General features: G+C 46.4%; 1 non-coding gene across 1 annotated transcript; it reads right to left on the bottom strand.

Moving 5' to 3' along the window:
• Positions 1 to 449: 449 nt before the first annotated feature.
• Positions 450 to 524, bottom strand: Trnat-ugu (transfer RNA threonine (anticodon UGU)). The gene has a single exon. It is a non-coding gene; the product is annotated as a tRNA-Thr (tRNA).
• Positions 525 to 16,717: the final 16,193 nt, after the last annotated feature.

Below are 16,717 nucleotides of genomic sequence, written 5' to 3'. Positions count from 1 at the left end.
GCAGGAATGTAGCTGACTTAACCATGTCGTGATCTAGACGGCCGAATAGCGAACTAATATTTAGTATGTGTTGGATAGCTTTCGTGATCGCATCAAAATTTGAGAAGATTCAATATGGACATGTCTTTGCACTGGACTATTATTCACTCTCATGTAAATTGTCCAGTTGACTGCTTCTACACATTTCGCGCCTTTATTTAGTTGAGAGAACATCGATTGTGGTGTGTGCATCTAGCAGGTGAAAGATGGGTGGAAGACACGTTTGCCAGTTCTCTAGACAGGAGAAACACCTTAGTTGACTTTGTAAATTATACGAATGACATGTAATCTGTTATATCACCAACATCGGTAGCGAATGGAAGTATAAGTTTCAAATGATAATTAAATCGAAACCCTTAGCTGCCGACAGGTGTTGTTGATATACATGAATGGGGACAGCTGAAAATGTGTGTCCCGACCGGGACTCGAACCCGGGCTCTCCTGCTTACATGGCAGACGCTCTAACCATCTGAGCCACCGAGGGCACAGAGGATAGTGCGACTGTAAGGACTTATCCCTTACACGCTTCCCGTGAGACCCACATCTCCAACTGTCCACAATCTACATTCGTAGTGTTCCTAATAGATATTTGCCCATTCACTCATTACTCGCGCCAGACTAAGCTGACAAGTCCCGTAAGAGTTCAGGCAAAGCGTGTGCATTCACACAGAGGAAGGTCAACGGCCTGGTAGCCTTTTAACTATATGAAGATGGTATCTGTTCCTGAAAGAATTTTAGTGGTTTCGATTTAATTATCATTTCATTCTAGTGACGCTGCATGGTCATCAATGGTATGTGTTCTTTTGGAAACAGATACCATCTTCATATAGTTAAAAGGCTACCCAGCCATTGACCTTTATCTGTGCGAATGCACACACTTTGCCCAAACTGTTACGGGACTTGTCAGCTTAGTCTGGTGTGAGTAATGAGTGAATGGGCAAATATCTATTAGGAGCACTACGAATGTAGGTTGTGGGCAGTTGGGAATGTGGGTCTCACGGGAAGCGTGCAAGGGATAAGTCCTTGCAGTCGCACAATCCTCTGTGCCCTCGGTGGCTCAGTCAGCCTTCGGCGGCGCAGCGGTTCGGACGGTGTTTACGTCCCTGCCGCACGTCTGCGCGAGAGGTGTTTACGTTACGTGTGTAGCGGTGTGTCGCGGTAATACATAGAACGAATCATGGCCTTGTCGTTCCGCAAATCGACACTGAAATTTAGTTTTGCTAACGAATATGCTCGACCGAAGGCTTACGAGATCGAACGTTATTTACGGGACGAGGTGAAAATCGAACCTGACGTTCTAGTTGGAATACACTTATCTGTAGTCAGCAGCGTGGTTTATGTCAAGCTTATAAATGAAGCGGCATGCGACGAACTACTACTTCGACACCGACAAGGACTTCGTTTCTGTCATTCGGACGGGAATGTTGGAGCGGTAACAGTTGAACACGCCGGCATGGGACTCCGAATGATCCGCGTCTTTGAGCTTCCATTCGAAGTGCCAGAAGAATTGGTGACAGACGCCCTGCGTCCTTACGGAACGGTCCTATCCCACGTGGCTGAAAAATGGGCGAGTTTCAAGACGTATCCTGTCCTCAATGGCGTCAGACAAATACGGATTGAACTCCGAAAACACGTCCCGTCGTACTTGTACATCGCCGGTTGTAGGGCGATTGTCATTTACGACGGACAACCAAGGACGTGCTCTGGATGTGGGAAGGAGGGACACATACGTTCTGAGTGTGCTCAACGAAGGTTATTACAGCTGCCACGGGATGATCCACCCCTCACGCCGCATCCGACTGTGCTCCCCATGACTTACGTCGCCGCATTACGCGATGACGTGGGCCGCGAGACAGACGCGTACCAGAACACACAGACAGCGGCGGATCGTGGCGAGCCACAGAAAGACGACGTTGCGCTGGACCGCCTGCAGCAGTCACAGGACGCCCTCTCTTCGGTTCCGCTTTCGGCCCCTTCCGATAAGGCACTTGGAGACGTCGATAATACGACGGCGCACGATTCTGACGTCCCCCACGAACAACTGGAGACCATGCTGACCTCTGATTCCGAGGCCCGGCAACGTAAACCGCGCTCACCAAAACGCCGGAAGAAGCGCCGCCTCACGGTGGAGAACGACCACTCTGATCTAGCAGATAATTCTGAGAAGTTTACGGGTACAGAACAGACGACCATGGATACAGAAGAACTGCCTAGCGTGGATGCAACGGTGGCCAGCGAGACGGCGACACGACCTACCGCTGATGATGCTCCAGACACAGCGAAGGAGCTCAATAGACGGCAACAGGCTACTGAGGAGGCTACGGCGCCTGCACCGCACGACAACGATGGGACACTAGGGGACTGGTCAGAAGAGCCACCCCCGTGGGGGACAGATGATGCCGGAGGAACTGCTCCCACGCACTCTCCCGGTGTAAGATCGGCAGAGTGCACGGAATAATGGCAGACCATATGAGGGGACGGCGGGGGACGTTAGTCCGACAGCAGCCTATGTACGGCAAAATTAGCGACCGTACGGTACCCTATCTACGTAGGCCGCCATGCAACAAGCTTATCGGATAGGGTCTGTTAACATCAATAGCATTGGGACGCCGGTAAAAATCAAGATGCTCAGTGACATGATAAAGGCTGCGGATTTAGACATCGCACTATTACAAGAAGTTCGGGTACTTCCCCCCTCGGACTTCTACGGTTACGACGTTTACTGTTCCCCGTGTGACGAGAGAGGCGTTGGCACAGCTATATTATTAAAGGAAGGGATACGTGCAGACGAAGTAGAGTATTTGCCTTCTGCCCGTGGTACGGCCGTGACCATAGGAGGAATACGTTTGATCAACATATACGCACCGTCAGGCTCGGATAAGAGAAGGGACAGAGCAGATTTTTACGCCCATGAGGTTGCACCGTTGTTCCAGGGACGATACGATGGTTGCATACTCGGCGGAGATTTTAATTGTGTGCTTGACAGAAAGGACCAACAACCTAACTATACTACTAGCCCAGAACTTAGGGAGCTGGTCAACGGGATGGAATTAGTCGATACATGGGACCTGAAGTACCGCAACCAACCAGGATATACATTTTTTACTAGCCACTCCGCGGGCCGTTTGGACCGCATCTACGTTTCAAGGGCGTTAGTAGTGTCGACGGTGGACGCAGAAATATGGCCGACAGCGTTTACGGACCACGAGGCATATATTTGTACGGTTAACCTTGATAGACAGCAGGTATGGAGACGGAGGGGTAATTGGAAGATGAACGTCTCCCACCTGCGAGATGCAGAATGCCGACGCATGGTGGAGGACGCGTGGCATGGCTGTCTCCGTCGCCGAAATTCTTTCGGTTCTATCCTGCAGTGGTGGATCGAGTGCGCGAAGCCAGCTTTACGGAGGACGTTAATAGGTTACGGGAAGGAGGTTTCTCAATGGCAGCGCACGACCACTGAGTTTTACTTTACGGCTCTCCGGGAACTGTTAGCTCAACCACCTACACCAGAACGCCAGACGGCCGTCCACCGAGTTAAGGCGAAGCTGGTACAACTTGCGAAGCAGAGGATGGCAGGTACGATGGTACGCGCGAGGTCGCAGGATTTCCTGCCCAACGAGGTTCCCTCGATGCATTACGTGATAAAGGAAAGACGAAGAAGACGCAGGAATTTAATACATGAGATCGATCTCGGCGATGGCCGTCGTTTTACAACACAAAGGGGCATAGCACAGGCGTTCACGGATCATTTTAGCAGACTCTATGCGAGCAACGGGGAGGGTCCGAGGGAGCTGGGGAACGTCCTGGAAGAGATCCCAGACGCGACGAGTGTGAACGGGGAAGCAGACGGGTTATCTGAAATTACGTGTGAAGAGCTGGAGGAAGCGATTGCACGAGGTGCTTGCAACAAGTCCCCAGGTCCAGATGGATTCCCGTTGGAATTTTACCGTGCCTTCGTGACCATTATGACACCGATGTGGCTATGTATGTTTAATGAGCTTCTGCGGCAAGAAGTACCGGTTCACATTCAATTCACGGAAGGGCTCATGATACCGATACCGAAGCCCCGTGGTGGCAAACGGCCTTGTGATTATCGCCCCTTGACCCTCCTTAATAGTGACTACAAGATCTTCATGCGCATCCTGGGAAGTCGTATCAAAAAGTCGCTGGAGCATCGAATACATGCCGATCAGACTTGTCTTGGCGGCATCAGTAATATCCACACAGCCTTGGGAGACTATCGTGACGTCGTCGCCCTCGCGGCTGCATGCCGCCTCCGGGGGGCGATGGTTGCTGTAGATTTCGATCATGCTTTTGATCGCGTGGATCATGTGTACCTCGCGGCGGTGATGAACAGGATGGGTGTCTCGCCATTACTGACCAATGCTGTGATGCGGCTGTTGCACGGCGCCAGATCAGCGATGGTGGTCAACGGAGGGAGAACTGAGTATTTTAAGATCTTAAGATCAGTGAGACAGGGTTGCCCCTCGTCGATCCTCCTTTATGCGATCGCCTTAGAACCGTGCCTCGCAGGCCTTCGCCGCCGTCTTACCGGGATCTCCCTACGGCATTTATCATTCAAATGCAGAGCATACGCGGATGATATTGTGTTCCTCGTGCGGAATGAGAGGGAGACTCAAACAGCACTGGATTGGCTACAGACGTATGGGATGGCAGCTGGAAGTGTGGTCAACTACCGAAAATCACAATTCATGCATGTGGGGCGTGGACTAGAACCGGGAACGGAAGGGCCCTTACCTGCGGTGGAAACCCTCCGCTGTTTGGGTATCACCTTTCATAAAGAGACAGCGGGAACGGCTGCGGACAACTACCGAAGACTGTTACTCAGAGTCCGCACGGCAGTACGACTAAACGCCCTACGGTCGATGGATATGCTGCAGCGAGTGTTACTCGTCAACCTTTATCTCGCGCCCATGATGTGCCACCTGACACACCTTCTCCCCTTGACGCGTACGATGGCTATGAGGATTCAGGCGGCTTTTGGGTACTATGTGTGCCTGGGACAACTCTTTAAGGTACAGTACAACACGCTTACCCTCCCAGCGCGAGAGGGGGGCGTTGGTTTAGTGAACGTGCACGAGAAGGCGCGTGCCATGTTTATTACTACTATGCTCAAACGGTGGCGCAACAGGAACCACTCGCTTACGGGGACGATCATCGAAGAACTCGTACCAACATCGCATCTTCCTCCAGTCAGTGTCGGCCATATATCGCCCCCTTTAACGTATGTGCGCACGTTCATCGTGGAACACAGTTACGTTGGAGAGCGTTTACCGACGACCCGACAGTCGACATCGAAGGACGTGTACCATCTGCTTCTTCGACAGATCGCCCGGAATAGGGTGGAACGCAAACATCCAGCTGTTAATTGGCACGTGGTGTGGCGCACGGTCCACCACCCCCACCTACCTACATCAGTCAGATCAACATGGTACATTGTCGTCAACCGAAAATACCCTACAAACGATAGAAAGTACGCAATACATTTGGCGGATTCGCCCTTGTGTCAGCAATGCGGCGTGCTGGATACGGACGACCATCGGCTGGTCTGCGGCGAGGCATTGGCAGTCTGGACTCTCGCAAGAAAGATAATAGCGTTCATGCGGCGCACTATCTATACAGCAGTCTCTTCTGACATAGTATTTTTTCCAGAGGAAACGTATTTTCCGCGTCATAAGACGAACGCGGTGGCGTGGATCACAGGTATGACGGTCCATTACATCTATAGAGACTCACGTACGAACTTACTCCACGTCCTGGATTACTGGCAATACTTGCAAGATGGACACACAACACTATTACGGCTACGAAAGTACAAGGATTGGTATGCCAATTTCCTAGTAACGGTTTTTGCGGACCCGCCATATACCTGGGGTGTGCCGGGTGCGCAAAGATGAGCGGCGGTGCTGTCGTTGTGAAACCGACCAAGTTAAAGTGATCGACTAAGAACACTATGCGAGTATGCGACCTACGGAAAACTCACGCTTGAACAGTTATCAAATGGATGTATTTCAAATTTTGTTTTCATATCCAACATACTTTTCTTTAGGGTGCCGGAGGTGGCCCCACTTCGATTTTGTTGTTATTTCATGCTGCATGGTAGGACGGCAGCGAGGATCCTTCCAGAACAGTTATCATGTGGCAGGACGTACTATGTTTATTTTGTGAATAATAAAGGTTTCTGTTTCTCCTAAAAAAAAAAAAAAAGATGGATAGAGTGTCTGCCATGTAAGCAGGAGCTCCCGTGTTCGAATCCCGGTCGGGACACACATTTTCAGTTGTCCCCATGGATGTATATCAACAACACCTGTCGGTAGCTAAGGGTTTTGATATAATTATCATTTCATTCTAGTGAAGCTGCTCAGTTATCAATGGTATCTGTTCTTTCGGGAACAGATAACGTCTTTATATAATATCAGTTTCCTCTATTTTTTCGAGTTTTGACATAAATGTCTTTGCAGACGGGATAAGTTTCTGATTACTCAGTGGTTTACAGCATCCTCTACCTCGCTAAAGTTTTGAGTTTCTAGAGAAATAATTTCGAGTCTATATCTTCAGAATTATGTTGCGCGAGGGATACTGCTATGCAACCGATACTGCTATGTGCTTGATATCGAGAAGTATCGCGTAAATGGTATATTATTCTGGCAAACCAAGTGAAAATACATGTGTTCTTGTAATCCAAGAGTCTGGAGATGTGTGTAGAAAGCAAGCAAGCAAATAAGTCGGGGCCAGAAAGAGTGACACCTTTGTTCCGAGGCGAACTGACCCAGTCTTTGTACAATTGTCTTCGCAGTATAAATACTCTGCAGAAATTTGAGAAGATTCAATACAACGAGTGTTTGCGCTGCGAGTATTAATAGCATTCGAACTGCTACCACTTAATTAGAAATAATTTAACACCTTCAGTTGCTGATGGACGTTGACATATATCAATGGGGACAGGAGAAAATGTGTGCCCCCAACCGGGACTCGAACCCAGGATCTCCTGCTTAAATGGCAGATAGTCTATCCATCTGAGCCACCGAGGACACAGAGGATAACGTGACTGCAGGGACTATCTCGTGCACACCTCCCGTGAGACTCACATTCTCACCCTGTATGTCCACAAACTACATTCATAGTGTCCCACCCCAACACACTTATTACTCGCAACACACTCATTACTCATGGAAGACATTCTTACCAAGTCCCGTAAGAGTTCTGGGAATATGTGTGCATCAGCACTGAAGAAGAAGGTCGTGGTCGGTATTGCCAGAACTATATATTTATATGGATATTGTGTCCGAAAGAACAGACACCATATCCATATAAATATATCCTACCACTTAGGTCCTCCAGGGGTGGCCGCTCATCCACAGCCAGCTGTCCTCTCTCACTGACACGCACTTCTGCGGCTATGGTCATGGGCAGTGTTTACAGTGGCAGTTTCCTCCATCGGCGCTGCAAGGTGAGTACGTGGGATGTATTTGACGATCTGTACAAAATAGTTTTTTGCCGCTGAAAGTCTTGTCTGCAGAAAAAAAAGGTTGATATTGCTCCCACACTGACAACAGCAGCAGTTTGATGGGTAAATTCAGTAAGAGACAGGCTGTCCCATTAGGATCAAAAATGTTCAAATGTATGTGAAATCTTATGGGACTTAACTGCTAAGGTCATCAGTCCCTAAGCTTACACAATACTTAACCTAAATTATCCTAAGGACAAACACACACACCCATGCCCAAGGGAGGACTCGAACCCCCACCGGACCAGCCGCACAGTCCATGACTGCTGCGCCCATTAGGACCATCAGGTAGAATGCATTCGGTGTTATTCTGGACTATTTTCGTGAATAGGTGGTCCAGCAGCTGAATTTGGTAGAAAATCCGAAGAAATTCTGGTCGTATGTAAAGTACACAAGCGGCAAGACGCAGTCAATACCTTCGCTGCGCAGTGCCGATGGTACTGTTACCGACGACTGTGCCGCTAAAGCGGAGTTATTGAACGCAGTTTTCCGAAATTCCTTCACCAGGGAAGACGAATGGAATATTCCAGAATTGAAACACGAACAGCTGCTAGCATGAATTTCTTAGAAGTAGATACCTTAGGGTTTGCGAAGCAACTCAAATCGCTAGATATGGGCAAGTCATCGGGTCCAGATTGTATACCGATTAGGTTCCTTTCAGATTACGCTGATACAATAGCTCCCTACTTAGAAATCATATACAACCGCTCGCTCACCGATAGATCTGTACCTACAGATTGGAAAATTGCGCAGGTCGCACCAGTGTTTAAGAAGGGTAGTAGGAGTAATCCATCTAACTACAGACCTATATCATTGACGTCGGTTTGCAGTAGGGTTTTGGAGCATATACTGTATTCAAACATTATGAATCACCTCGAAGGGAACGATCTATTGATACGTAATCAGCATGGTTTCAGAAAACATCGTTCTTGTGCAACGCAGTTAGCTCTTTATTCGGACGAAGTAATGGCCGCTATCGACAGGGGATCTCAGGTTGATTCCGTATTTCTGGATTTCCGGAAAGCTTTTGACACCATTCCTCACAAGCGACTTCTAATCAAGCTGCGGGCCTATGGGGTATCGTCTCAGTTGTGCGACTGGATTCGTGATTTCCTGACAAGAAGGTCGCAGTTCGAAGTAATAGACGGCAAATCATCGAGTAAAACTGAAGTGATATCAGGTGTTCCCCAGGGAAGCGTCCTGGGACCTCTGCTGTTCCTGATCTATATAAATGACCTGGGTGACAATCTGAGCAGTTCTCTTAGGTTGTTCGCAGATGATGCTGTAATTTACCGTCACTAGGTCATCCGAAGACCAGTATCAAAGGTTGCGTTTCGTTGGCAGGACACTTAGAAGATGCAACAAGTCCACTAAAGAGACAGCTTACACTACACTCGTTCGTCCTCTGTTAGAATATTGCTGCGCGGTGTGGGATCCTTACCAGGTGGGATTGACGGAGGACATCGAAAGGGTACAAAAAAGGGCAACTCGTTTTGTATTATCACGTAATAGGGGAGAGAGTGTGGCAGATATGATACGCGAGTTGCAAAGACGTTTTTCGTCGCGGCGAGATCTAGTTACGAAATTTCAGTCACCAACTTTCTCTTCCGAATGCGAAAATATTTTGTTGAGCCCAACTTACATAGGTAGGAATGATCATAAAAATAAAATAAGAGAAATCAGAGCTCGAACAGAAAGGTTTAGGTGTTCGTTTTTCCCGCGCGCTGTTCGGAAGTGGAATGGTAGAGAGATAGTATGATTGTGGTTCGATGAACCCTCTGCCAAGCACTTAAATGTGAGTTGCAGAGTAGTCATGTAGATGTAGATGTAGATGTCCTGTTAGGACCAGAATTTCCATGCACACAAGCTGAGATATCATGAAAGCTCTTACAAAAGCGACCGTTAACTATTTCTGCAGCACTTTACTATTTCTGAGACGTAGACTTGGCTTTTATTTGTATAGAAATGTGACGTCAGTATAACATTGATAAACTTTTAGCTGTGCCTGCGAATGTGAGCCGCTATGCAAACATCTCGTTGGGGGTATTCCTCTATGCAAACACCTCTCTCAGCGCTGGACCCGCAGCTCTGCATCAACGTGCCAGCAACGGTACCTAGGTGAACACGTATTTTGACAGTTACATCCCAGGTGTGACGTATGAAAGGGATGCCGCCACCTCATCCTTGCAGGACCCGAACTGACACTTGCACGTGGTTCAGCAGCTGAATGTCACGTCGTCACTTCCCGGGGGTGGCTGGTGCATCCTGACTCCCGGGAGCGTGTGCGGTAGCGTCCTCTACGGCCCAGTGGACAGGGCCAGGCGGACGGTGCGTGCTTTGCGGTCGGAAGATTTTTAACGTTGTGTAATTACGTGTGATATGTGTTTCATGACGGTATTCCTTGTGCAGTCGCAATAAAAATGAAATGCGATCGATGTAATTACTTCTCACAAGACCTGGATCTTTCCAAACAGCAGAGAATGATGAACAAGAGAAACCTAAGCCCCGCAAACTGTTTTTTTTATATAAAAAAGCAATATACCCTTGAATTTCCCTTTGTGAGACCCTTCCTCGCCACCGCAGAGCCGTCAATTTCCAGGTAGAGGAGGGGAAGGGGAGAGGGAGGGGGTGGTGAGGGTGGTGATCGATTTCCTGAAATTTTTTGTAAATAATTAAATAAACTATATTCCATCCACTGCTATATGTAACTAAACCGTATTCCATACATTGTCTAAATTGTTTAAACGATATTCCATACACTACAATCGAATTCCCTCCAAATGACCGATCATTTGAGTCTTTATCCTGACAATTTCCGGAGGGGGAGGGGAGGCGGTTTACCAGAAGGGAGGGGTTAATTAATTGATCAATTTAATTAAATTATCAATCAAACTGATAAGAGTGAGAGGGGCTATTTCAATAACTCAGACCTGAAAGTGCACCTGTGGCAGTGAGGGGGAGGGGGTGGGTTGGAGGTTTCTTGAGAGGTGGGGGGAGAGGAAGAGGTGGGGGAACAATAGCTTAAGGATCAGTCAATCAAAAGGAAGGATCCTATCAGCAGAACAATAGGTGAAGGACCTGTCAATCAAAGGAGAACAATAATTTAATGAGCTGTGACTCAAAGGAGAACAATAGGTTTGCTCCTGAGTGCATACCTGCCCCTGATGTAGGCAACCCGCACTAACAAAATGTGTCGATGGCGGCCTTTCCCTGCTACTCTTTTCTGCTTATGCTAGTTTGACTCTCATTACTTTTCTCGCTAACCTGTTATCCATCCTGGGCTGCACGCATGGTAGCATCTATCTTCAGTCGCAGACATGATAGCAGATGTTGCTGCCACTTTTCTCTCAGGTGATTCTATGATACTTTGTTCTCATTCAGTCAGACTTTCATTTTGGGTTGCTTTCCTATTCTTCCCTTATCACAGCCCTCTCCATAATGGTCGATGCCGTGTCACTCATCTGTGGACTTTCATACGAGTGTATACTCCGTGTGTCTTTCTCTGCCAGGGATAACACTGGTTCTACTAGATGCATCCACCCTATCCATTGTTTATTTTACATTAAACAAGATTACAGTGCAATAAATCAACACAAAAAGGAGATATTAATCACAATCAAAAACTCTTTAACAGATGAAACATTTTCGCACTGGTATACTCGTATTTTCACATAGCAAATGCCCGCAGCTATATCAGTAGAAACGACACACAAAATATCTAGCGCTAGCGATGATACCGCTGTTGCAGGTAAAAAAAAGCTGCAAATTAATTTTGACCTCATTTGGTCGCCCCAAGAAAATCTGCATGTTAATCGGTGCTTCACTGGACTGTTCTGACTGGTCATCAGGCCATCCGAAACTGAGCTATCCTGGCCCGGGGCCGAGATAAAATGTTATCTTGCTTTTGGATTTTACTCGTTTTATATTGGTTTTATTTCCAAATGAGACGTTCTGGGTTTCTGCGGTGGTCGTGTAGTCTGCCTTCCATTCTCACAAACTCAGCCAAAAAAGAAAATCTCTCCCAATGATTTCATGACTTCAAAAAAATTATTCATTCATATACAGTATAACAATCAAATGTTTCTACTGAAAAGACCTCAGATTTATCGTAGTGGTGGTAATTCTACTGCAAAGGATCGGTAGCTCAATGAAAACACAGATGAACATATACAAATGTGATTGGATATATTTCTTATAAGATTTTCAATAACGAAGGGTGGCCTGTTCAGAACCAAGAAGTTGAATGAAATATGTTAAACTGAATAATTTTGATAACATAGTTTATTTCGTCCATGCAGAGTATACAATATAATCTGAGGTCAATGTTATCCATAAGAAAATAAAATTTGTTGTCAGAATGGCATAATAAGAAAAAGCCAGTTTGAAACTAAAAAATCGTGGAATCTTAACTATCCACGAAATGCTAAAATAGAGCTACACTTGGGTGTGCAACACCAGCAAAGTGATTATTAGCAAAGACTCTTCACAAAGAAGAACGATTTATCAAACCATACAACTGATTACACCTCAACTATTTATGAGCAATTGAAACTAGTAATAAGACTGCTACGGACGTGCACTTGGTGTTCCAATAGGTCTGAGCAGCTCACAAATGCAATCAAACAAAACAGGTGAACACTAAATCCCAACTCTGAATTAATACAAATGCATCGCAAGTTGTGATTTAAAGGACATGCAAGTTGCGAGTTGCTCAGAGGTAAAAGGACTGCGCTGCTGCGAAGCTGCGACACTGATTCACACAGTAAACCCATTCAAGGCAGCAGACCAGCGTCTTCTCAGCGCTCAGCGATCGAACATCGGACCTCGCCAACTCTCCGCCCTCGCTACCAAAAAACTCTCACGCGCCAGAGCACAACGTCCTCAAGAGAAGAGTTTATCATGATTACCCGCCTGACAACCCAGGACTTCTCTGTCCGACACTAATCACAGAATTGCTAAAATTCTTGAATACCGCCCACTATGTATTCCTTAGTTGAAACTTCCTGGCAGTTTAAAACTGTGTGCCGGACCGAGACTCGAACTCGGGACCTTTGCCTTTCGCCGGCAAGTGCTCTACCAACTGAGCTACCCAGGCACGACTCACGCCCCGTCCTCATAGCTTTACTTCTGCCAGTACCTCGTCTCCTACCTTCCAAACTTTACAGAAGCTCTTCTGCAAACCTTGCAGAACTAGCACTCCTGAAAGAAAGGATAATGCGGAGACATGGCATAGCGACAGCCTGGGGTATGTTTCCAGAATGAGATTTTCACTCTGCAGCGGAGTGTGCGCTGATATGAAACTTCCTGGCAGATTAAAACTGTGTGCCGGACCGAGACTCGAGCTGTGAGGACGGGACGTGAGTCGTGCTTGTGTAGCTCAATTGGTAGAGCACCTGCCCGCGGAAGGCAAAGGTCCCGAGTTCGAGTCTCGGTCCGGCACACAGTTTTAATCTGCCAGGAAGTTTCATATCAGCGCACACTCCGCTGCAGAGTGAAAATCTCATTCTGGAAATATTCCTTAGTTGCCTGAAGATTTGCACGCAGATAGCTGATATCCCGCCGCTCACTGGGTAAAACAAAAATAGGAGTGGGCATCTGCTGCAGCTCCCGGAATACGAAAATTTTTCATGCTGTGGAAGCACAAAGTAGTGGAACCGCATAGTTCAGTGTCCTGCAGGGAGAGCAGAATCGTCACACTTGTGAACACTTCCGGCACTCAACGGAGCTTCCTTAGTTCAAAGGGTGCGCTTGTTCTACCGACAAACTAGAACGATCACAGGCATCCTATGCGTTTTTAGAATTTTGGGGCCATTGAGAAGCTTAAAGAAAGAGCACTGTGTCCCGAAGTGACTGACCCTCTCAGGCATGATGCCAACTCTACTGAGCTGCTTGACAGAAGAGAGATTTGTAACTTGGCCCTCAGAATCACTACATGTGTCCGTTCTCCCAGCACAGTTAGGGAAACACAGATATTTTCAGACAGAATAAAGGACGCCTGACGACATGTAACACGCTAGTTACGTTACAATATGTCTGGGAGCGCAGACTTGGTCTGAGGCAAGTCTGCAGGTGTGGTAAGTGAAATGTAAAGAGATGAATACCATTAAATTTCGTAGCTCCCAGAGTTTGCTACCGGTAAAATACGGTAAAGTGGGTTCCGATTATCATTTTCAGAACTTGTTTTGAGTGCAGAGTTGCACAGTAGCGGGATGGTGCTTGTACAGGTCCACTTTTCGTATCAAATTGATATCACTTTAATTATGCAAATTACTTAAATTGCGCATTTAATTACCCCCACCTCTCCCCCAGGTGATGTCAAGGCACTTCCCCAGCCCACAGGTAGGTTCCCACCACCTCCCCTTCCCTCCTCACCCCCTCCATCCCCTCCACCTGTCCTATTGGCGTGAATTTCGAGTTTTGGCGGGAACTCTGAATTTCCGCGGGAAGTTATAAAATGGCGTGAATTTCGAAAATGGTGGGAATTTCGTTGCCCCAAGGTTGTGCTGACGCCCCACCCCCACCGCCTCCCCCAGAAATTGGCGAGAAATTCAAATTTGGGTCAGAAACTTTTTATCTGCTCACGTGACTGGTATTGGCAGGACAGGTTCAGTCTACACTGAGCTGTTGTTGTGGAAGCATAGCGATGTATTCGATCAGTGAGATGAATGTGAAGGATAGAGCAGTTTTCAATAACTGTATTACATGTACGCATTCAAGGGAGGACTGTAGCCACAGTTCACTACACGGGCGCTGGAAGACTTTGATAATGGAAGAGTGTACGATAAAGAAGCAGAAGAATTCGGTTCAGCAGAGTGTTGCAATGCAGAGGGATGGACTTGTTCGACACTTTCCTTGTCAACTCCTGTTACCTCAGACACTGCTCTGATTGTTAAATGGCGATCTTGTCGAACAAGTTTACCGATTTTTTCAATGTTAGCATCAGTTTTTTCTGACAATGGTCTGCCAGTGCGAGTGTCATCACTGGTGTCTTCGCGGCCATCTTTAAATCGTTTAAACCACTCAAACACTTGTGTTCGCGATAAACAATCATCGCCGTACACTTGTTGTAACATTACAAACGTTTCACTTGCAGATTTTCCTAGTTTGAAACAAAATTTGATGTTAACACGCTGTTCTTTCTGTACACTCAACATTTTCCGACGTACAGACAAAACGTCAACTACTTAAAACAGACGCCACGGGCAGACTGAGTGCAGGAGGCAGATGAAACTCGAGCAGTAGGCGGAGCGAGAGTCACGTGACAGGCCACGCGACTTTCAGCCTTATTGCATTCGTTTTATTGTTTCACCAGTACTAGTCCGGTTTTTTTCTAGCCACACCTCGTATGTGCAATAACTGTAGGTCCATCCAACTGCAGCTAGACAAATGTTGTCATGTCACTGCTAACACATCCGGATGGAGTCCACTATGAGCATGTATGTGTCTTTTCAGAAACACTGTTTCAGCCCAAATACCAACTCCTACAGGAAATTCTGCAGGGTGTAGATTGTGTGACAAAACGGCTGGTGAGGAATAGTATTATAGCATTCAAACAGGGCAGTCTGAATCTAAAACACATTTACCAGGCTAGTATAGGAACCGATACGTCATTCAATGATTTTGTAGGGATATCTGCAGATTGCTGGAATCATTCAGAGCATGGGTTTCTCGTTTTTGACAAAACAAGAAGACTGAATGATGGCAGGTACAGACAGAACTTCCAAGAGTTCCTATATATAACCACCATGGAAAGAGGTGAGTACACCAGTATATGCATCACCATGAATATATTTGCACACATACCAGTCGCTCAGTCTGACAGGATGGGTGTGCATAGACAAAACATTCGCTTGTACATGGACGCGAAAACTCAATCTCTCGAACATAAAATTAGAGGTGTACGCAAAGAACTAGAGACGTATTATCATATCCTTCTGAGACTGAACAATACACTGAATGATCGGGTTAATGCTATCGAAAAGAAAGTAAAGGACTTAACTGAAAAGGAAATAGCTGTTGCTGAGAATGGGACATTGTATGAACGTATTAATACAATTGAAAAGAAAGTAGGCGACTTAACTGAGCGAACATAGCTGTTACTAAGAAGGGGGAGCAGAATAAGAAGAAGAAGTGCGGATTTATGTATAAAGCCTCGCGCTGCGTATAAGTCCGATTAGTATATAATCATAAAGTCATTGGAGCACAGAAGGCTTTTCGAGAGAAAATATGGCTAGTGAGGTCAGGGCATTTGAAGTGGGCGCAAACACTAAGAGAAACCTTTAAACTGGTTACAGAATCTCTCATTCAACTCTATCCAGAACTGCATGATGACGACGACGTCATCGCCGATTTCGTTAAGCATCACAGTGATGCTAGAATAGACAAAGTATTTGGTGTCAGCATAGTAAAACCATACATGCTGGGCATGCAGCATGTAAGTTTAACTGAGAACGCAATACAGATCGGTGGTAGACCACTACAGAGAACACCCGACCTACTGAACCTTATTTTCCTAAGACCCCACATATTGTAAATTATTCGCCTAAATAAATGTGAAATATTGCGTTTCACTGATCTGCATAAGAATGCAAAAAGCCAAAGTAATGTGAAATACAAATCCATTAAAAAACTTATACTGGATGGTGAAAAAATACCAGCGGTGACGTTATTGACATTCAGCATGAAAGAGTGAGAAATCGACTCCCGCAGTATATGCAGGGTGATTATAATTAAACTTTCAAAACGATATAGAAATAACACCACTGGTCAGAAGCACGTCAAATTGCAACGGAATATTTGTCGGAAAAGGGGGAAAACTTATGGCAGAAGAAAAAAATAGTGTGAAAATTGATTAATAGATGGCTCTGTATGTGTCAGAATACGTAAATGAAAACGCCTGTCATGCGCTCGACCCATTGAAGTTGGTATAAACACACCGGGAATAGGGCTTTTCCTCCTTTCACGTCTGCGATGTTCGCAATGACTGATCGCGCCCTGCTTGTAAAGCTGTATTACAAGAATGATCACTGAGCACATGTCGCTCTGCAAAAGTTTTGGACACTGAAGAGTTTGAAAAAAGGCGCTGGTCCGATGACTGCCGAGGGTCTGGAAAAAATGATTCGGAAATTCGAAAAGACGGGTTCTTTT

The sequence above is a fragment of the Schistocerca nitens genome, chromosome 9 (genome assembly GCF_023898315.1).
Source record: "Schistocerca nitens isolate TAMUIC-IGC-003100 chromosome 9, iqSchNite1.1, whole genome shotgun sequence".
Classification (NCBI taxonomy): Eukaryota; Metazoa; Arthropoda; class Insecta; order Orthoptera; family Acrididae; genus Schistocerca; species Schistocerca nitens.
The sequence above is the reverse complement of the archived record's forward strand: the minus strand, read 5'-3'. Positions and strand labels throughout refer to the sequence as shown.